Genomic DNA, 26,353 nt, shown 5'->3' with positions numbered 1-26,353 from the left:
AATGAACATGGAAATATCTACACCGCTATCTGTTTGAACATGGAAATATCTACAGCGCTATCTGCATGAAAATGGAAATATCTACAAAGCTATCTGCATATATACGGAAATATCTACACAGCTATCTCTTTACACACGGAAATAACTACACCGCCATATCTATAAACATGGAAACATCTACACCGCCATCTGTATGAACATATAAATATCAACACCACCATCAGTATTAAGATGGAGATATCTACACCGCTATCTGTATAAACCTGGAAATATCTACACGGCTATTTGTATAAACATGGAAATATCTACACAGCTATCTGTATAAACATGGAAATATCAACACCACTACCTGTATAAACATGGAAATATCAGCACCGCTATCTGTATGAACATGGAAATATCTACACCGCTATCTGTATGAACATGGAAATATCTACACCGCTATCTGTATGAACATGGAAATATCTACACCGCTATCAGTATGAACATGGATATATCTACACAGCCATCTGGATGAACATGGAAATATCTACACCGCTATCTGTATGAACATGGATATATCTACACAGCCATCTGGATGAGCATGGAAATATCTACACCGCTATCTGTGTAAACATGCATACAACTTCACCGCTATCTGTATAAACATGGAAATATCTACACCGCTATCTGTATGAACATGGAAATATCTACACCGCTATCTGATTGAACACGGAAATATCTTCACCGCTATCTGCATGAAAATGGAAATATCTACACAGCTATCTGCATATACATGGAAATATCCACAAAGCTATCTCTTTACACATGGAAATAACTACACCTCTATCTCTATAAACATGGAAATATCTACACCACCATCTGTAAGAACATGGAAATTTCTGCACCACCATCTGTATGAACATATAAATATCTACACCACCATATGTATTAAGATGGAGATATCTACACCGCTATCTGTATAAACCTGGAAATATCTACACCGCTATCTGTATAAACATGGAAATATATACACCGCTATCTGTATAAACATGGAAATATCTACACCACTACCTGTATAAACATGGAAATATCAGCACCGCTATCTGTATGAACATGGAAATATCTACACCGCTATCTGTACGAAAATGGAAATATCTACACTGCTATCTGTATGAACATGGAAATAGCTACACAGGTAAGTGTATAAACATGGAAATGTCTACACCGCTATCTGTATGAACATGGAAATATCTACACCATTACCTGTATAAACATGGAAATATCTACACTGCTATCTGTATAAACATGGATATATCTACACCACCATCTGGATGAACACGGAAATATCTACACCGCTATCTGTACGAACATGGAAATATCTACACCGCTATCTGTGTAAATATGCATACATCTTCACCGCAATCTGTATAAACATGGAAATATCTACACCGCTATCTGTATGAACATGGAAATATCTACACCGCTATCTGTTTGAACATGGAAATATCTAAACCGCTGTCTGCATGAAAATGGAAATATCTACACAGCTATCTGCATATACATGGAAATATCTACACAGCTATCTCTTTACACATGGAAATAACTACAACGCTATCTGTATGAACATGGAAATATCTACACCGCCATCTGTATGAACATGGAAATATCTGCACCGACATCCGTATGAACATATACATAACTACACGGCCATCTGTATAAAGATGGAGATATCTACACCGATATCTGCATGAAAATGGAAATATCTACACTGCTATCTGCATATACATGGAGATATCTACACAGCTATCTGTATGAACATGGCAATATCTACACCGCCATCTGTATGAACATGGAAATATCTGCACCGACATCTGTATGAACATATACATAACTACACGGCCATCTGTATAAAGATGGAGATATCTACACCGATATCTGCATGAAAATGGAAATATCTACACTGCTATCTGCATATACATGGAAATATCTACACAGCTATCTCTTTAAAAATGGAAATAACCACACTGCTATCTGTATGAACATGGAAATATCTACACCGCCATCTGTGTGAACATGGAAATATCTGCACCGCCATCTGTATGAACATATAAATATCTACACCGCCATCTGTATTAAGATGGAGATATGTACACCGCTATCTGTATAAACATGGAAATATATACACCGCTATCTGTATAAACATGGAAATATCTACACCGCTACCTGTATAAGCATGGAAATATCAGCACCGCTATCTGTATGAACATGGAAATATCTACACCGATATCTGTATGAACATGGAAATATCTACACCGCTATCTGTATGAACATGGAAATATCTACACCGCTATCTGTATGAACATGGAAATATCTACACCGCTATCTGTAAGAACATGGATATATCTACACAGCCCTCTGGATGAACATGGAAATATCCACACCGCTATCTGTGTAAACATGCATACCTCTTCACCGCTAGCTGTATAAACATGGAAATATCTACACCGCTATCTGTATGAACATGGAAATATCTACACCGCTATCTGTTTGAAGATGGAAATATATACACCGCTATCTGCATGAAAATGGAAATATCTACACAGCTATCTGCATATACATGGAAATATCTACACAGCTATCTCTTTACACATGGAAATAACTACACCGCTATCTGTATGAACATGGAAATATCTACACCGCCATCTGTATGAACATGGAAATATCTGCACCGCCATCTGTATGAACATATAAATATCTACACCGCCATCTGTATTAAGATGGAGATATCTACACCGCTATCTGAATAAACATGGAAATATCTACACCGTTATCTGTATAAACATGGAAATATCTACACCGCTATCTGTATAAACATGGAAATATCTACACCGCTACCTGTATAAACATGGAAATATCAGCACCGCTATCTGTATGAACATGGAAATATCTACACCGCTATCTGTATAAACATGGAAATATCTACACCGCTATCTGTATGAACATGGAATTATCTACAAAGATATGTGAATGAACATGGAAATATCTACACCGCTATCTGTTTGAACATGGAAATATCTACACCGCTATCTGCATGAAAATGGAAATATCTACAAAGCTATCTGCATATACACGGAAATATCTACACAGCTATCTCTTTACACACGGAAATAACTACACCGCCATATCTATAAAAATGGAAACATCTACACCGGCATCTGTATGAACATATAAATATCTACACCACCATCAGTATTAAGATGGAGATATCTACACCGCTATCTGTATAAACCTGGAAATATCTACACGGCTATCTGTATAAACATGGAAATATCTACACAGCTATCTGTATAAACATGGAAATATCAACACCACTACCTGTATAAACATGGAAATATCAGCACCGCTATCTGTATGAACATGGAAATATCTACACCGCTATCTGTACGAACATGGAAATATCTACACCGCTATCTGTATGAACATGGAAATAGCTACACCGCTATCTGTATAAACATGGAAATATCTACACCACTATCTGTATGAACATGGAAATATCTACACCGCTATCAGTATGAACATGGATATATCTACACAGCCATCTGGATGAACATGGAAATATCTACACCGCTATCTGTATGAACATGGATATATCTATACAGCCATCTGGATAAACATGGAAATATCTACACCGCTATCTGTATGAACATGGATATATCTACACAGCCCTCTGGATGAACATGGAAATATCCACACCGCTATCTGTGTAAACATGCATACCTCTTCACCGCTAGCTGTATAAACATGGAAATATCTACACCGCTATCCGTATAAACATGGAAATATCTACACCGCTACCTGTATAAACCTGGAAATATCCGCACCGCTATCTGTATGAACATGGAAATATCTACACCGCTATCTGTACGAACATGGAATTATCTACACCGCTATCTGTATGAACATGGAAATAGCTACACCGGTATCTGTATGAACATGGAAATGTCTACACCGCTATCTGTATGAACATGGAGATATCTACACCATTATCTGTATAAACATGGAAATATCTACACTGCTATCTGTATGAACATGGATATATCTACACCGCCATCTGGATGAACACGGAAATATCTACACCGCTATCTGTACGAACATGGAAATATCTACACCGCTATCTGTGTAAATATGCATACATCTTCACCGCTATCTGTATAAACATGGAAATATCTACACCGCTATCTGTATGAACATGGAAATATCTACACCGCTATCTGTTTGAACATGGAAATATCTACACCGCTATCAGCATGAAAATGGAAATACCTGCAGAGCTATCTGCATATACATGGAAATATCTACAAAGCTATCTCTTTACACATGGAAATAACTACACCGCTATCTCTATAAACATGGAAATATCTATAACGCCATCTGTATGAACATGGAAATATCTGCACAGCCATCTGTATTAAGATACAAATATCTACACCGCCATCTGTATTAAGATGGAGATATCTACACCGCTATCTGTATAAACTTGGAAATATCTACACCGCTATCTGTATAAACATGGAAATATCTACACCGCTATCTGTATAAACATGGAAATATCTACACCGCTACCTGTATAAACATGGAAATATCAGCACCGCTATCTGTATAAACATGGAAATATCTACACAGCCATCTGGATGAACATGGAAATATCTACACCGCTATGTGTATGAACATGGAAATAGCTACACCGCTATCTGTATGAAAATGGAAATATCTACACCACTCTCTGTACCAGCATGGAAATATCTACACCTCTATCAGTGTAAACATGCATACATCTTCACCGCTATGTGTATGAACATGGAAATAGCTACACCGCTATCTGTATGAACATGGAAATATCTACACCGCTATCTGTATGAACATGGAAATATCTACACCGCTATCTGTATGAACATGGAAGTATCTTCACCGCCATCTGTAGGAACATGCATATATCTACACAGCCATCTGGATGAACATGGAAATATCTACACCGCTATCTATACGAACATGGAAATATCTACAACGCTATTTGTGTAAACATGCATACATCTTCACCGCTATCTGTATAAACATGGAAATACCTACACCGCTATCTGTATGAACATGGAAATATCTACACCGCTATCTGTTTGAACATGGAAATATCTACACCGCTATCTGCATGAAAATGGAAATATCTACACAGCTATCTGCATTTACATGGAAATATCTACAAAGCTATCTCTTTACACATGGAAATAACTACACCGCTATCTGTATGAACATGGAAATATCTACACCGCCATCTGTATGAACATGGAAATATCTGCACCTCCATTTGTATTAACATACAAATATCTACACAGCCGTCTGTATTAAGATGGAGATATCTACACCGCTATCTGTATAAACTTGGAAATATCTACACCGCTATCTGTATAAACATGCAAATATCTACACCGCTATCTGTATAAACATGGAAATATCTACACCGCTACCAGTATAAACATGGAAATATCAGCACCGCTATCTGTATGAACATGGAAATATCTACACAGCCATCTGGATTAACATGGAAATATCTACACCGCTATCTGTATGAACATGGAAATATCTACACCGCTATCTGCATGAAAATGGAAATATCTACACAGCTTTCTGCATATAAATGGAAATATCTACACAGCTATCTCTTTACACATGGAAATAACCACACCGCTATCTGTATGAACATGGAAATATCTACACCGCCATCTGGATGAACATGGAAATATCTACGCCGCTATCTGTATAAATATGGAAATATCTACACCGCTATCTCTATAAACATGGAAATAGCTACACCGCTATCTGTATAAACTTGGAAATATCTACACCACTATCTGTGTGAACATGGAAATACCAACACCGCTATCTGTATGAACATGGAAATATCTTCACCGCCATGTGTATGAACATGGATATATCTAAACAGCAATCTGGATGAACATGGAAATAACTACACGACTATCTGTATGAACATGGAAATAGCTACACCTCTATCTGTATGAACATGGAAATATCTACACCGCTATCTGTATGAACATCGAAAGATCTACACCGCTATCTGTATGAACATGGAAATATCTTCACCGCCATCTGTATGAACATGGATATATCTACACAGCCATCAGGATGAACATGGAAATATCTACACCGCTATCTGTGTAAACATGCATACATCATCACCGCTATCTGTATAAACATGGAAATACCTACACCGCTATCTGTATGAACATAGAAATATCTACACCGCTATCTGTTTGAACATGGAAATATCTACACCGCTATCTGCATGAAAATGGAAATATCTACACAGCTATCTGCATATACATGGAAATATCTACACAGCTATCTCTTTACACATGGAAATATCTACACCGCTATCTGTATAAACATGGAAATATCTACACCGCTACCTGTATAAACATGGAAATATCAGCACCGCTATCTGTATGAACATGGAAATATCTACACCGCTATCTGTATGACCATGGAAATATCTACACCGCTATCTGTACGAACATGGAAATATCTACACCGCTATCTGTATGAACATGGAAATAGCTACACCGCTATCTGTATGAACATGGAAATATCTACACCACTATCTGTATGAACATGGAAATATCTACACCGCTATCAGTATGAACATGGATATATCTACACAGCCATCTGGATGAACATGGAAATATCTACACCGCTATCTGTATGAACATGGATATATCTACACAGCCATCTGGATAAACATGGAAATATCTACACCGCTATCTGTATGAACATGGATATATCTACACAGCCCTCTGGATGAACATGGAAATATCCACACGGCTATCTGTGTAAACATGCATACCTCTTCACCGCTAGCTGTATAAACATGGAAATATCTACACCGCTATCTGTATAAACATGGAAATATCTACACCGCTACCTGTATAAACCTGGAAATATCCGCACCGCTATCTGTATGAACATGGAAATATCTACACCGCTATCTGTACGAACATGGAATTATCTACACCGCTATCTGTATGAACATGGAAATAGCTACACCGGTATCTGTATGAACATGGAAATGTCTACACCGCTATCTGTATGAACATGGAGATATCTACACCATTATCTGTGTAAACATGGAAATATCTACACTGCTATCTGTATGAACATGGATATATCTACACCGCCATCTGGATGAACACGGAAATATCTACACCGCTATCTGTACGAACATGGAAATATCTACACCACTATCTGTGTAAATATGCATACATCTTCACCGCAATCTGTATAAACATGGAAATATCTACACCGCTATCTGTATGAACATGGAAATATCTACCCCGCTATCTGTTTGAACATGGAAATATCTACACCGCTGTCTGCATGAAAATGGAAATATCTACACAGCTATCTGCATATACATGGAAATATCTACACAGCTATCTCTTTACACATGGAAATAACTACAACGCTATCTGTATGAACATGGAAATATCTACACCGCCATCTGTATGAACATGGAAATATCTGCACCGACATCTGTATGAACATATACATAACTACACGGCCATCTGTATAAAGATGGAGATATCTACACCGATATCTGCATGAAAATGGAAATATCTACACTGCTATCTGCATATACATGGAAATATCTACACAGCTATCTCTTTAAAAATGGAAATAACCACACTGCTATCTGTATGAACATGGAAATATCTACACCGCCATCTGTATGAACATGGAAATATCTGCACCGCCATCTGTATGAACATATAAATATCTACACCGCCATCTGTATTAAGATGGAGATATGTACACCGTTATCTGTATAAACATGGAAATATCTACACCGCTATCTGTATAAACATGGAAATATCTACACCGCTATCTGTATAAACATGGAAATATCTACACCGCTACCTGTATAAGCATGGAAATATCAGCACCGCTATCTGTATGAACATGGAAATATCTACACCGCTATCTGTATGAACATTGAAATATCTACACCGCTATCTGTATGAACATGGAAATATCTACACCGCTATCTATATGAACATGAATATATCTACACAGCCCTCTGGATGAACATGGAAATATCCACACCGCTATCTGTGTAAACATGCATACCTCTTCACTGCTACCTGTATAAACATGGAAATATCAGCACCGCTATCTGTATGAACATGGAAATATCTACACCGCTATCTGTATGACCATGGAAATATCTACACCGCTATCTGTATGAACATGGAATTATCTACAAAGCTATCTGAATGAACATGGAAATATCTGCACCGCTATCTGTTTGAACATGGAAATATCTACAGCGCTATCTGCATGAAAATGGAAATATCTACAAAGCTATCTGCATATATACGGAAATATCTACACAGCTATCTCTTTACACACGGAAATAACTACACCGCCATATCTATAAACATGGAAACATCTACACCGCCATCTGTATGAACATATAAATATCTACACCACCATCAGTATTAAGATGGAGATATCTACACCGCTATCTGTATAAACCTGGAAATATCTACACGGCTATTTGTATAAACATGGAAATATCTACACAGCTATCTGTATAAACATGGAAATATCAACACCACTACCTGTATAAACATGGAAATATCAGCACCGCTATCTGTATGAACATGGAAATATCTACACCGCTATCTGTATGAACATGGAAATATCTACACCGCTATCTGTATGAACATGGAAATATCTACACCGCTATCAGTATGAACATGGATATATCTACACAGCCATCTGGATGAACATGGAAATATCTACACCGCTATCTGTATGAACATGGATATATCTACACAGCCATCTGGATGAGCATGGAAATATCTACACCGCTATCTGTGTAAACATGCATACATCTTCACCGCTATCTGTATAAACATGGAAATATCTACACCGCTATCTGTATGAACATGGAAATATCTACACCGCTATCTGATTGAACATGGAAATATCTTCACCGCTATCTGCATGAAAATGGAAATATCTACACAGCTATCTGCATATACATGGAAATATCCACAAAGCTATCTCTTTACACATGGAAATAACTACACCGCTATCTCTATAAACATGGAAATATCTACACCACCATCTGTAAGAACATGGAAATTTCTGCACCACCATCTGTATGAACATATAAATATCTACACCACCATATGTATTAAGATGGAGATATCTACACCGCTATCTGTATAAACCTGGAAATATCTACACCGCTATCTGTATAAACATGGAAATATATACACCGCTATCTGTATAAACAAGGAAATATCTACACCACTACCTGTATAAACATGGAAATATCAGCACCGCTATCTGTATGAACATGGAAATATCTACACCGCTATCTGTACGAAAATGGAAATATCTACACTGCTATCTGTATGAACATGGAAATAGCTACACAGGTAAGTGTATAAACACGGAAATGTCTACACCGCTATCTGTATGAACATGGAAATATCTACACCATTACCTGTATAAACATGGAAATATCTACACTGCTATCTGTATAAACATGGATATATCTACACCACCATCTGGATGAACACGGAAATATCTACACCGCTATCTGTACGAACATGGAAATATCTACACCGCTATCTGTGTAAATATGCATACATCTTCACCGTAATCTGTATAAACATGGAAATATCTACACCGCTATCTGTATGAACTTAGAAATATCTACACCGCTATCTGTTTGAACATGGAAATATCTAAATCGCTGTCTGCATGAAAATGGAAATATCTACACAGCTATCTGCATATACATGGAAATATCTACACAGCTATCTCTTTACACATGGAAATAACTACAACGCTATCTGTATGAACATGGAAATATCTACACCGCCATCTGTATGAACATGGAAATATCTGCACCGACATCCGTATGAACATATACATAACTACACGGCCATCTGTATAAAGATGGAGATATCTACACCGATATCTGCATGAAAATGGAAATATCTACACTGCTATCTGCATATACATGGAAATATCTACACAGCTATCTGTATGAACATGGCAATATCTACACCGCCATCTGTATGAACATGGAAATATCTGCACCGCCATCTGTATGAACATATAAATATCTACACCGCCATCTGTAATAAGATGGAGATATGTACACCGCTATCTGTATAAACATGGAAATATCTACACCGCTATCTGTATAAACATGGAAATATCTACACCGCTATCTGTATAAACATGGAAATATCTACACCGCTATCTGTATAAACATGGAAATATCTACACCACTACCTGTATAAGCATGGAAATATCAGCACCGCTATCTGTATGAATATGGAAATATCTACACCGATATCTGTATGAACATGGAAATATCTACACCGCTATCTGTATGAACATGGAAATATCTACACCGCTATCTGTATGAACATGGAAATATCTACACCGCTATCTGTATGAACATGGATATATCTACACAGTCCTCTGGATGAACATGGAAATATCCACACCTCTATCTGTGTAAACATGCATACCTCTTCACCGCTTGCTGTATAAACATGGAAATATCTACACCGCTATCTGTATGAACATGGAAATATCTACACCGCTATCTGTATAAACATGGAAATATCTACACAGCTACCTGTATAAACATGGAAATATCAGCACCGCTATCTGTATGAACATGGAAATATCTACACCGCTATCTGTATGACCATGGAAATATCTACACCGCTATCTGTATGAACATGGAATTATCTACAAAGCTATCTGAATGAACATGGAAATATCTACACCGCTATCTGTTTGAACATGGAAATATCTACACCGCTATCTGCATGAAAATGGAAATATCTACAAAGCTATCTGCATATACACGGAAATATCTACACAGCTATCTCTTTACACACGGAAATAACTACACCGCCATATCTATAAACATGGAAACATCTACACCGCCATCTGTATGAACATATAAATATCTACACCACCATCAGTATTAAGATGGAGATATCTACACCGCTATCTGTATAAACCTGGCAATATCTACACGTCTATCTGTATAAACATGGAAATATCTACACAGCTATCTGTATAAACATGGAAATATCAACACCACTACCTGTATAAACATGGAAATATCAGCACCGCTATCTGTATGAACATGGAAATATCTACACCGCTATCTGTATGAACATGGAAATATCTACACCGCTATCTGTATGAACATGGAAATAGCTACACCGCTATCTGTATGAACATGGAAATATCTACACCACTATCTGTATGAACATGGAAATATCTACACCGCTATCAGTATGAACATGGATATATCTACACAGCCATCTGGATGAACATGGAAATATCTACACCGCTATCTGTATGAACATGGATATATCTACACAGCCATCTGGATGAGCATGGAAATATCTACACCGCTATCTGTGTAAACATGCATACATCTTCAACGCTATCTGTATAAACATGGAAATATCTACACCGCTATCTTTATGAACTTGGAAATATCTACACCGCTATCTGTATGAACATGGAAATATCTACACCGCTATCTGCTTGAACATGGAAATATCTACACGGCTATCTTCATGAAAATGGAAATATCTACACTGCTATCTGCATATACATGGAAATCTCTACACAGCTATCTCTTTACACATGGAAATAACTACACTGCTATCTGTATGAACATGGAAATATCTACACCGCCATCTGTATGAACATGGAAATATCTGCACCGCCATCTGTATGAACATATAAATATCTACACCGCCAACTGTATTAAGATGTTGATATGTACACCGCTATCTGTATAAACATGGAAATATCTACACGGCTATCTGTATAAACATGGAAATATCTACACCGCTATCTGTATAAACATGGAAATCTCTACACCGCTACCTGTATAAGCATGGAAATATCAGCACCGCTATCTGTATGAACATGGAAATATCTACACCGATATCTGTATGAACATGGAAATATCCACACCGCTATCTGTATGAACATGGAAATATCTACACCGATATCTGTGTGAACATGGAAATATCCACACCGCTATCTGTATGAACATGGAAATATCTACACCGCTATCTGCATGAAAATGGAAATATCAACACAGCTATCTGCATATACATGGAAATATCAACACAGCTATCTCTTTACACATGGAAATAACTACACCGCTATCTGTATGAACATGGAAATATCTACACCGCCATCTGTATGAACAAGGAAATATCTGCACCGCCATCTGTATGAACATATAAATATCTACACCGCCATCTGTATTAAGATGGAGATATCTACACCGCTATCTGAATAAACATCGAAATATCTACACCGCTATCTGTATAAACATGGAAATATCTACACCGCTATCTGTATAAACATGGAAATATCTACACCGCTACCTGTATAAACATGGAAATATCAGCACCGCTATCTGTATGAACATGGAAATATCTACACCGGTATCTGTATGAACATTTAAATATCTACACCGCTATCTGTATGAACATGGAAATATCTACAAAGCTATCTGAATGAACATGGAAATATCTACACCGCCATCTGCATGAAAATGGAAATATCTACAAAGCTATCTGCATATACATGGAAATATCTACACAGCTATCTCTTTACACATGGAAATAACTACACCGCTATATCTCTAAACATGGAAACATCTACACCGCCATCTGTATGAACATGGAAATATCTGCACCGCCATCTGTATGAACATATAAATATCTACACCGCCATCTGTATTAAGAAGGAAATATCTAAAGCGCTATCTGTATGAACATGGAAATATCTACACCGCTGTCTGTATGAACATGGAAATATCTACACCGCTATCTGTGTAAACATGCATACATCTTCACCGCTATCTGTATAAACATGGAAATATCTACAATGCTATCTGTATGAACATGGAAATATCTACACCGCTATCTGTTTGAACATGGAAATATCTACACCGCTATCTGCATGAAAATGGAAATATCTACACAGCGATCTGCATATACATGGAAATATCTACAAAGATTTCTCTTTACACATGGAAATAACTACAGCGCTATCTGTATAAACATGGAAATAGCTACACCGCCATATTTATGAACATGGAAATATCTGCACCGCCATCTGTATGAACATATAAATATCTACACCGCCATCTATATTAAGATGGAGATATCTACACCGCTATCTGTATAAACTTGGAAATATCTACACCGCTCTCTGTATAAACATGGAAATATATACACCGCAATCTGTATAAACATGGAAATATCTACACCGCTACCTGTATAAACAAGGAAATATCAGCACCGCTATGTGGATGAACATGGAAATATCTACACCGCTATCTCTATGAACATGGAAATTTCTACACCGCTATCTGTATGAACATGGAAATAGCTACACTGCAATCTGTATGAACATGGAAATATCTACACCACTACCTGTATGAACATGGAAATATCTACACCGCTATCTGTTTGAACATGGATATATCTACACAGATATCTGGAAGAACACGGAAATAACTACACCGCTATCTGTATGAACATGGAAATATCTACACAGCTATCTGTGTAAATATGCATACATCTTCACCGCAATCTGTATAAACATGGAAATATCTACACCGCTATCTGTATGAACATGGAAATATCTACACAGCTATCTCTTTACACATGGAAATAACTTCACCGCAATCTGTATAAACATGGAAATATCTACACCGCTATCTGTATGAACATGGAAATATCTACACAGCTATCCCTTTACACATGGAAATAACTACACCGCTATCTGTATGAACATGGAAATATCTTCACCGCCATCTGTATGAACATGGAAATAGCTGCACCGACATCTGTATGAACATATACATATCTAAACAGCCATCTGTTTTAAGATGGAGATATCTACACCGATATCTGTATAAACATGGAAATATCTACACTGCTATCTGTACGAACATGGAAATATCTACACTGCTATCTGTATGAACATGGAAATAGCTACACCGCTATCTGTATGAACATGGAAATATCTACACCGCTATCTGTATGAACATGGAAATATCTACACCGCTATCTGAATGAACATGGATATACCTACACTGCCATCTGGATGAACATGGAAATATCTACACCGCTATCTGTGTAAACATGCATACATCTTCACCGCTATCTCTATAAACATGGAAATATCTACACAGCCATCTGGATGAACATGGAAATATCTACACCGTTATCTGTGTAAACATGCATACATCTTCACCGCTATCTGTATAAACATGGAAATATCTACACCGCTATCTGTATGAAAATGGAAATATATACACCGCTATCTGTATGAACATGGAAATATCTACACCACTATCTGTTTGAACATGGAAATATCTACACCGCTATCTGCATGAAAATGGAAACATCTACACTGCTATCTGCATATACATGGAAATATCTAGACTGCTATCTCTTTACACATGGAAATAACTACACTGCTATCTGTATGAACATGGAAATATCTACACCGCCATCTGTATGAACTTAGAAATATCTGCACCGCCATCTCTATGAACATATAAATATCTACACCGCCATCTGTATTAAGATGGAGATATCTACACCGCTATCTGTATAAACATGGAAATATCTACACCGCTATCTGTATAAACATGGAAATATCTACACCGCTATCTGTATAAACATGGAAATATCTACACTGCTACCTGTATAAGCATGTAAATATCAGCACCGCTATCTGTATGAACATGGAAATATCTACACCAATATCTGCATGAACATGGAAATATCTACAATGCTATCTGTATGAACATGGAAATATCTACACCGCTATCTGAATGAACATGCAAATATCTACACCGCTATCTGTATGAACATGGATATATCTACAAAGCCCTCTGGTTGAACATGGAAATATCCACACCGCTACCTGTGTAAACATGCATACATCTTCACCGCTAGCTGAATAAACATGGAAATATCTACACCGCTATCTGTATGACCATGGAAATATCTACACCGCTATCTGTTTGAACATGGAAATATCTACACCGCTATCTGCATGAAAATGGAAATATCTACACAGCTGTCTGCACATACATGGAAATATCTACACAGCTATCTCTTTACACATGGAAATAACTACACCGCTATCTGTATGAACATGGAAATATGTACACTGCTATCTGTATGAACATGGAAATATCTACACTGCTATCTGTATGAACATGGAAATATCTACACCGCTATCTGTATGAACATGGAAATACCTACACCGCTATCTGTATGAACATGGATATATCTACTCAGCCCTCTGGATGAACATGGAAATATACACACATCTATCTGTGTAAACATGCCTACATCTTCACCGCTATCTGTATAAACATGGAAATATCTACACCGCTATCTGTATGAACATGGAAATATCTACACCGCTATCTGTTTGAAGATGGAAATATATACACCGCTATCTGCATGAAAATGGAAATATCTACACAGCTATCTGCATACACATGGAAATATCTACACAGCTATCTCTTTACACATGGAAATAACTGCACCGCTATCTGTATGAACATGGAAATATCTACACTGCTATCTGTATGAACATGGAAATATCTGCACCGCCATCTGTATGAACATATAAATATCTACACCGCCATCTGTATTAAGATGGAGATATCTACACCGCTATGTGAATAATCATGGAAATATCTACACCGCTATCTGTATAAACATGGAAATATCTACACCGCTATCTGTATAAACATGGAAATATCTACACCGCTACCTGTATAAACAGGGAAATAGAAGCACCGCTATCTGTATGAACATGGAAATATCTACACCGCTATCTGTATGAACATGGAAATATCTACAAAGCTATCTGAATGAACATGGAAATATCTACACCGCTATCTGTTTGAACATGTAAATATCTACACCGCTATCTGCATGAAAATGGAAATATCTACAAAGCTATCTGCATATACATGGAAATATCTACACAGCTATCTCTTTACACATGGAAATAACTACACCGCTATATCTATAAACATGGAAATATCTACACCGCCATCTGAATGAACATGGAAATATCTTCACCGCCATTTGTATGAACATATAAATATTTACACAGCCATCTGTATTAAGAAGGAAATATCTAAAACGCTATCTGTATAAACATGGAAATATCTACACCGCTGCCTGTATGAACATGGAAATAGCTACACCGTTATCTGTATGAAAATGGGAATAGCTACACCGCTATCTGTATGAACATGGAAATAGCTACACCGCTATCTGTATGAACATGGAAATATGTACACCACTATCTGTATGAACATGGAAATATCTACACCGCTATCAGTATGAACATGGATATATCTACACAGCCATCTGGATGAACATGGAAATATCTACACCGCTATCTGTATGAACATGGATATATCTACACAGCCATCTGGATAAACATGGAAATATCTACACCGCTATCTGTATGAACATGGATATATCTACACAGCCCTCTGGATGAACATGGAAATATCCACACCGCTATCTGTTTTAACATGCATACCTCTTCACCGCTAGCTGTATAAACATGGAAATATCTACACCGCTATCTGTATAAACATGGAAATATCTACACCGCTACCTGTATAAACCTGGAAATATCCGCACCGCTATCTGTATGAACATGGAAATATCTACACCGCTATCTGTACGAACATGGAATTATCTACACCGCTATCTGTATGAACATGGAAATAGCTACACCGGTATCTGTATGAACATGGAAATGTCTACACCGCTATCTGTATGAACATGGAGATATCTACACCATTATCTGTGTAAACATGGAAATATCTACACTGCTATCTGTATGAACATGGATATATCTACACCGCCATCTGGATGAACACGGAAATATCTACACCGCTATCTGTACGAACATGGAAATATCTACACCACTATCTGTGTAAATATGCATACATCTTCACCGCAATCTGTATAAACATGGAAATATCCACACCGCTATCTGTATGAACATGGAAATATCTACACCGCTATCTGTTTGAACATGGAAATATCTACACCGCTGTCTGCATGAAAATGGAAATATCTACACAGCTATCTGAATATACATGGAAATATCTACACAGCTATCTCTTTACACATGGAAATAACTACAACGCTATCTGTATGAACATGGAAATATCTACACCGCCATCTGTATGAACATGGAAATATCTGCACCGACATCTGTATGAACATATACATAACTACACGGCCATCTGTATAAAGATGGAGATATCTACACCGATATCTGCATGAAAATGGAAATATCTACACTGCTATCTGCATATACATGGAAATATCTACACAGCTATCTCTTTAAAAATGGAAATAACCACACTGCTATCTGTATGAACATGGAAATATCTACACCGCCATCTGTATGAACATGGAAATATCTGCACCGCCATCTGTATGAACATATAAATATCTACACCGCCATCTGTATTAAGATGGAGATATGTACACCGCTATCTGTATAAACATGGAAATATCTACACCGCTATCTGTATAAACATGGAAATATCTACACCGCTACCTGTATAAGCATGGAAATATCAGCACCGCTATCTGTATGAACATGGAAATATCTACACCGATATCTGTATGAACATGGAAATATCTACACCGCTATCTGTATGAACATGGAAATATCTACACCGCTATCTGTATGAACATGGAAATATCTACACGGCTATCTGTAAGAACATGGATATATCTACACAGCCCTCTGGATGAACATGGAAATATCCACACCGCTATCTGTGTAAACATGCATACATCTTCACCGCTAGCTGTATAAACATGGAAATATCTACACCGCTATCTGTATGAACATGGAAATATCTACACCGCTATCTGTTTGAAGATGGAAATATATACACCGCTATCTGCATGAAAATGGAAATATCTACACAGCTATCTGCATATACATGGAAATATCTACACAGCTATCTCTTTACACATGGAAATAACTACACCGCTATCTGTATGAACATGGAAATATCTACACCGCCATCTGTATGAACATGGAAATATCTGCACCGCCATCTGTATGAACATATAAATATCTACACCGCCATCTGTATTAAGATGGAGATATCTACACCGCTATCTGAATCAACATGGAAATATCTACACCGTTATCTGTATAAACATGGAAATATCTACACCGCTATCTGTATAAACATGGAAATATCAGCACCGCTATCTGTATGAACATGGAAATATCTACACCGCTATCTGTACGAACATGGAAATATCTACACCGCTACCTGTATGAACATGGATATATCTACACAGCCATCTGGATGAACATGGAAATATCTACACCGCTATCTGTTTGAACATGGAAATATCTACACCGCTATCTGCATGAAAATGGAAATATCTTCAAAGCTATCTGCATATACACGGAAATATCTACACAGCTATCTCTTTACACACGGAAATAACTACACCGCCATATCTATAAAAATGGAAACATCTACACCGGCATCTGTATGAACATATAAATATCTACACCACCATCAGTATTAAGATGGAGATATCTACACCGCTATCTGTATAAACCTGGAAATATCTACACGGCTATCTGTATAAACATGGAAATATCTACACAGCTATCTGTATAAACATGGAAATATCAGCACCGCTATCTGTATGAACATGGAAATATCTACACCGCTATCTGTACGAACATGGAAATATCTACACCGCTACCTGTATGAACATGGATATATCTACACAGCCATCTGGATGAACATGGAAATATCTACTCCGCTATCTGTGTAAACATGCATACATCTTCACCGCTATCTGTATAAACATGGAAATATCTACACTGCTACCTGTATAAGCATGGAAATATCAGCACCGCTATCTGTATGAACATGGAAATATCTACACCAATATCTGCATGAACATGGAAATATCTACAATGCTATCTGTATGAACATGGAAATATCTACACCGCTATCTGTATGAACATGCAAATATCTACACCGCTATCTGTATGAACATGGATATATCTACAAAGCCCTCTGGTTGAACATGGAAATATCCACACCGCTACCTGTGTAAACATGCATACATCTTCACCGCTAGCTGAATAAACATGGAAATATCTACACCGCTATCTGTTTGAACATGGAAATATCTACACCGCTATCTGCATGAAAATGGAAATATCTACACAGCTGTCTGCACATACATGGAAATATCTACACAGCTATCTCTTTACACATTTAAATAACTACACCGCTATCTGTATGAACATGGAAATATGTACACCGCTATCTGTATGAACATGGAAATATCTACACTGCTATCTGTATGAACATGGAAATATCTACACCGCTATCTGTATGAACATGGAAATACCTACACCGCTATCTGTATGAACATGGATATATCTACTCAGCCCTCTGGATGAACATGGAAATATCCACACATCTATCTGTGTAAACATGCCTACATCTTCACCGCTATCTGTATAAACATGGAAATATCTACACCGCTATCTGTATGAACATGGAAATATCTACACCGCTATCTGTTTGAAGATGGAAATATATACACCGCTATCTGCATTAAAATGGAAATATCTACACAGCTATCTGCATACACATGGAAATATCTACACAGCTATCTCTTTACACATGGAAATAACTGCACCGCTATCTGTATGAACATGGAAATATCTACACCGCTATCTGTATGAACATGGAAATATCTGCACCGCCATCTGTATGAACATATAAATATCTACACCGCCATCTGTATTAACATGGAGATATCTACACCGCTATGTGAATAATCATGGAAATATCTACACCGCTATCTGTATAAACATGGAAATATCTACACCGCTATCTGTATAAACATGGAAATATCTACCCCGCTACCTGTATAAACAGGGAAATAGAAGCACCGCTATCTGTATGAACATGGAATTATCTACACCGCTATCTGTATGAACATGGAAATATCTACAAAGCTATCTGAATGAACATGGAAATATCTACACCGCTATCTGTTTGAACATGTAAATATCTACACCGCTATCTGCATGAAAATGGAAATATCTACAAAGCTATCTGCATATACATGGAAATATCTACACAGCTATCTCTTTACACATGGAAATAACTACACCGCTATATCTATAAACATGGAAATATCTACACCGCCATCTGAATGAACATGGAAATATCTTCACCGCCATTTGTATGAACATATAAATATTTACACAGCCATCTGTATTAAGAAGGAAATATCTAAAACGCTATCTGTATAAACATGGAAATATCTACACCGCTGCCTGTATGAACATGGAAATAGCTACACCGTTATCTGTATGAAAATGGGAATAGCTACACCGCTATCTGTATGAACATGGAAATATCTTCACCGCCATCTGTATGAACATGGATATATCTACACAGCCATCTGGATGAACATGGAAATATCGACAGAGCTATCTGTATGAACATGGAAATATATAAACCGCTATCTGTGTAAACATGCATACATGTTCACCGCTATCTGTATAAACATGGAAATATCTACACCGCTATCTGTATGAACATGGAAATATCTACACCGCTATCTGTTTGAACATGGAAATATCTACACCGGTATCTGCATGAAAATGGAAATATCTACACAGCTATCTGCATATACATGGAAATATCTACAAAGATATCCCTTTACACATGGAAATAACTACACCGCTATCTCTATAAACATGGAAATATCTACACCGACATCTGTATGAACATGGAAATATCTGCACCGCCATCTGTATGAACATATAAATATCTACACCGCCATCTGTATTAAGATGGAGATATCTACACCGCTATCTGTATAAACCTGGAAATATCTACACAGCTATCTGTATAATCATGGAAATATCTACACCGCTATCTGTATAAACATGGAAATATCTACACCTCTACCTGTATAAAAATTGAAATATCAGCACCGCTATCTGTATGAACATGGAAATATCTACACCGCTATCTGTACGAACATGGAAATATCTACACCGCTATCTGTATGAACATGGATATATCTACACAGCCATCTGGATGAACATGGAAATATCTACACCGCTATCTGTGTAAACATGCATACATCTTCACCGCTCTCTGTATAAACATGGAAATATCTACACCGCTATCCGTATGAACATGGAAATATCTACACCGCTATCTGTATGAACATGGAAATATCTACACCGCTATCTGTTTGAACATGGAAATATCTTCACCGCTATCTTCATGAAAATGGAAATATCTACACTGTTATCTGCATATACATGGAAATATCTACACAGCTATCACTTTACACATGGAAATAGCCACACCGCTATCTGTATGAACATGGAAATATCTACACCGCCATCTGGATGAACATGGAAATATCTACACCGCTATCTGTATGAACATGGAAATATCTACACCGCTACCTGTATAAACATGGAAATAGCACCGCTATCTGTATGAACATGGAAATATCAGCCCCTTTATCTGTATGAACATGCAAATACCTACACCACTATCTGAATGAACATGGAAATATCTACACCACTATCTGTATGAACATGGAAATATCTACACCGCCATCTGTATGAACATGGAAATATCTTCACCGCCATCTGTATGAACATGGATATATCTACACAGCCATCTGTATGAACATGGAAATATCTACACCGCTATCTGTATGAACATGGAAATATCTACACCGGTATCTGTATGTACATGGAAATATCTTCACCGCCATCTGTATGAACATTGATATATATACACAGCCATCTGGATGAACATGGAAATATCTACTCAGCTATCTGTATGAACATGGAAATATATACACAGCCATCTGTGTAAACATGCATACATCTTCACCGCTTTCTGTATAAACATGGAAATATCTACACCGCTATCCGTATGGACATGGAAATATCTACACCGCTATCTGTTTGAACATGGAAATATCTACACCGCTATCTGCATGAAAATGGAAATATCTACACAGCTATCTGCATATTTATGGAAATATCTACAAAGCTATCTCTTTACACATGGAAATATCTTCACCGCTATCTCTATAAACATGGAAATATCTACACCACCATCTGTATGAACATGGAAATATATGCACCGCCCTCTGTATGAACATATAAATATCTACACCGCCATCTGTATTAAGATGGGGATATCTACACCGCTATCTGTATAAACCTGGAAATATCTACACCGCTATCTGTATAATCATGGACATATCTACACCGCGATCTGTATAAACATGGAAATATCTACACCGCTAACTGTATAAACATGGAAATATCAGCACAGCTATCTGTATGAACATGGAAATATCTACACCGCTATCTGTACGAACATGGAAATATCTACACCGCTATCTGTATGAACATGGATATATCTACACAGCCGTCTGGAAGAACATGGAAATATCTACACCGCTATCTGTATGAACATGGAAATATGTACACCGCTATCTGTGTAAACATGCATACATCTTCACCGCTATCTGTATAAACATGGAAATATCTACACCGCTATCTGTATGAACATGGAAATATCTACACCGCTATCTGTATGAACATGGAAATATCTACACCGCTATCTGTTTGAACATGGAAATATCTTCACCGCTATCTGCATGAAAATGGAAATATCTACACTGCTATCTGCATATACATGGAAATATCTACAAAGCTATCCCTTTACACATGGAAATAACCACACCGCTATCTCTATAAACATGGAAATATCTACACCAACATCTGTATGAACATGGAAATATCTGCACCGCCATCTGTATGAACAGATAAATATCTACACCGCCATATGTATTAAGATGGAGATATCTACACCGCTATCTGTATATAAATGGAAATATCTACACCGCTATCTGTATAAACATGGAAATATCTACACCGCAATCTTTATAAACATGGAAATATCTACACCGCTACCTGTATAAACATGGAAATATCAGCACCGCTATCTTTATGAACATGGAAATATCTACACATCCATCTGGATGAACATGGAAATCTCTATACCGCTATCTGTATGAACATGGAAATAGCTACACCACTATCTGTATGAACATGGAAATATCTACACCGCTATCTTTGTGAACATGGAAATATTTTCACCGCCATCTGTATGAACATGGATATATCTACACAGCCATCTGGATGAACATGGAAATATCTACACCGCTATCTGTATGAACATGGAAATATCTACACCGCTATCTGTGTAAACATGCATACATCTTCACCGCTATCTGTATAAACATGGAAATATCTACACCGCTATCAGTATGAACATGGAAATATCTACACCGCTATCTGTTTGAACATGGAAATATCTACACCGATATCTGCATGAAAATGGAAATATCTACACATCTATCTGCATATACTTGGAAATATCTACAAAGCTATCTCTTTACACATGGAAATAACTACACCGCTATCTCTATAAACATGGAAATATCTACACCGCCATCTGTATGAGCATGGAAATATCAGCACCGCCATATGTATGAACATATAAATATCTGCACCGCCATCTGTATTAAGATGGAGATATCTACACCGCCATCTGTATGTACATGGAAATATCAGCACCGCCATATGTATGAACATATAAATATCTGCACCGCCATCTGTATTAAGATGGAGATATCTACACCGCTATCTGTATAAACATGGAAATATCTACACAGCTATCTGTATAATCATGGAAATATCTACACCGCTATCTGTATAAACATGGAAATATCTACACCGCTACCTGTATAAACATGGAAATATCAGCACCGCTATCTGTATGAACAAGAAAATATCTACACCGCTATCTGTACGAACATGGAAATATCTACACCGCTACCTGTATGAACATCGATATATCTACACAGCCATCTGGATGAACATGGAAATATCTACACCACTATCTGTGTAAACATGCATACATCTTCACCGCTATCTGTATAAACATGGAAATATCTACACCGCTATCTGTATGAACATGGAAATATCTACACCGCTATCTGTATGAACATGGAAATATCTACACCGCTATCTGTTTGAACATGGAAATATCTTCACCGCTATCTGCATGAAAATGGAAATATCTACACTGCTATAGGCATATACATGGAAATATCTACACAGCTATCTCTTTACACATGGAAATAACCTCACCGCTATCTGTATGAACATGGAAATATCTACACCGCCATCTGGATGAACATGGAAATATCTACACCGCTATCTGTATGAACATGGATATATATACACCGCTATCTGTGTAAACATGCATACATCTTCACCGCTATCTGTTTAAACATGGAAATATCTACACCGCTACCTGTATAAACATGGAAATATCAGCACCGCTATCTGTATGAACATGGAAATATCAGCCCCTCTATCTGTATGAACATGGAAATATCTACACCGCTATCTGTATGAACATGGAAATATCTACACTGGTATCAGTATGAACATGGAAATATCTACACCGCTATCTGTATGAACATGGAAATAGCTACACCGCTATCTGTATGAACATGGAAATATCTACACCACCATCTGTATGAACATGGAAATATCTACACCACTATCATTATGAACATGGATACATCTACACAGCCATCTGGATGAACATGGAAATATCTACACCGCTCTCTGTATGAACATGGAAATATCTACACCGCTATCTGTGTAAAGATGCATACATCTTCACCGCAATAAGTTTAAGCATGGAAATATCTACGCCGCTACCTGTATAAACATGGAAATATCAGCACCGCTATCTGTATGAACATGGAATTTTCTACACCGCTATCTCTATGAACATGGAAATTTCTACACCGCTATCTGTATGAACATGGAAATAGCTACACCGCTATCTGTAAGAACATGGAAATAGCTACACCGCTATCTGTATGAACATGGAAATATCTACACCACTACCTGTATGAACATGGAAATATCTACACCGATATCTGTATGAACATGGATATATCTACACAGCCATCTGGATGAACACGGAAATATCTACACCGCTATCTGTATGAACATGGAAATATCAACACCGCTATCTGTGTAAACATGCATACATCTTCACCGCTATCTGTATAAACATGGAAATATCTACACCGCTATCAGTATGAACATGGAAATATCTACACAGCTATCTGTTTGAACATGGAAATATCTACACCGATATCTGCATGAAAATGGAAATATCTACACAGCTATCTGCATATACATGGAAATATCTACAAAGCTATCTCTTTACACATGGAAATAACTACACCGCTATCTGTATGAACATGGAAATATCTACACCGCCATCTGTATGAACATGGAAATATCAGCACCGCCCTACGTATGAACATATAAATATCTGCACCGCCATCTGTATTAAGATGGAGATATCTACACCGCTATCTGTATAAACATGGAAATATCTACACAGCTATCTGTATAATTATGGAAATATCTACACCGCTATCTGTATAAACATGGAAATATCTACACCGCTACCTGTATAAACATGGAAATATCAGCACCGCTATCTGTATGAACATGGAAATATCTACACCGCTATCTGTACGAACATGGAAATATCTACATCGCTACCTGTATTAACATGGATATATCTACACAGCCATCTGGATGAACATGGAAATATCTACACCGCTATCTGTGTAAACATGCATACATCTTCACCGCTATCTGTATAAACATGGAAATATCTACACCGCTATCTGTATGAAAATGGAAATATCTACACTGCTATAGGCATATAAATGGAAATATCTACACAGCTATCTCTTTACACATGGAAATAACCTCACCGCTATCTGTATGAACATGGAAATATCTACACCGCCATCTGGATGAACATGGAAATATCTACACCGCTATCTGTATGAACATGGATATATATACACCGCTATCTGTATAAACATGCATACATCTTCACCGCTATCTGTTTAAACATGGAAATATCTACACCACTACCTGTATAAACATGGAAATATCAGCACCACTATCTGTATGAACATGGAAATATCAG

Source organism: Gorilla gorilla, chromosome 3, assembly GCF_029281585.2.
Source record: "Gorilla gorilla gorilla isolate KB3781 chromosome 3, NHGRI_mGorGor1-v2.1_pri, whole genome shotgun sequence".
Classification (NCBI taxonomy): domain Eukaryota; kingdom Metazoa; phylum Chordata; class Mammalia; order Primates; family Hominidae; genus Gorilla; species Gorilla gorilla.
This window is presented reverse-complemented; position numbering follows the sequence as displayed.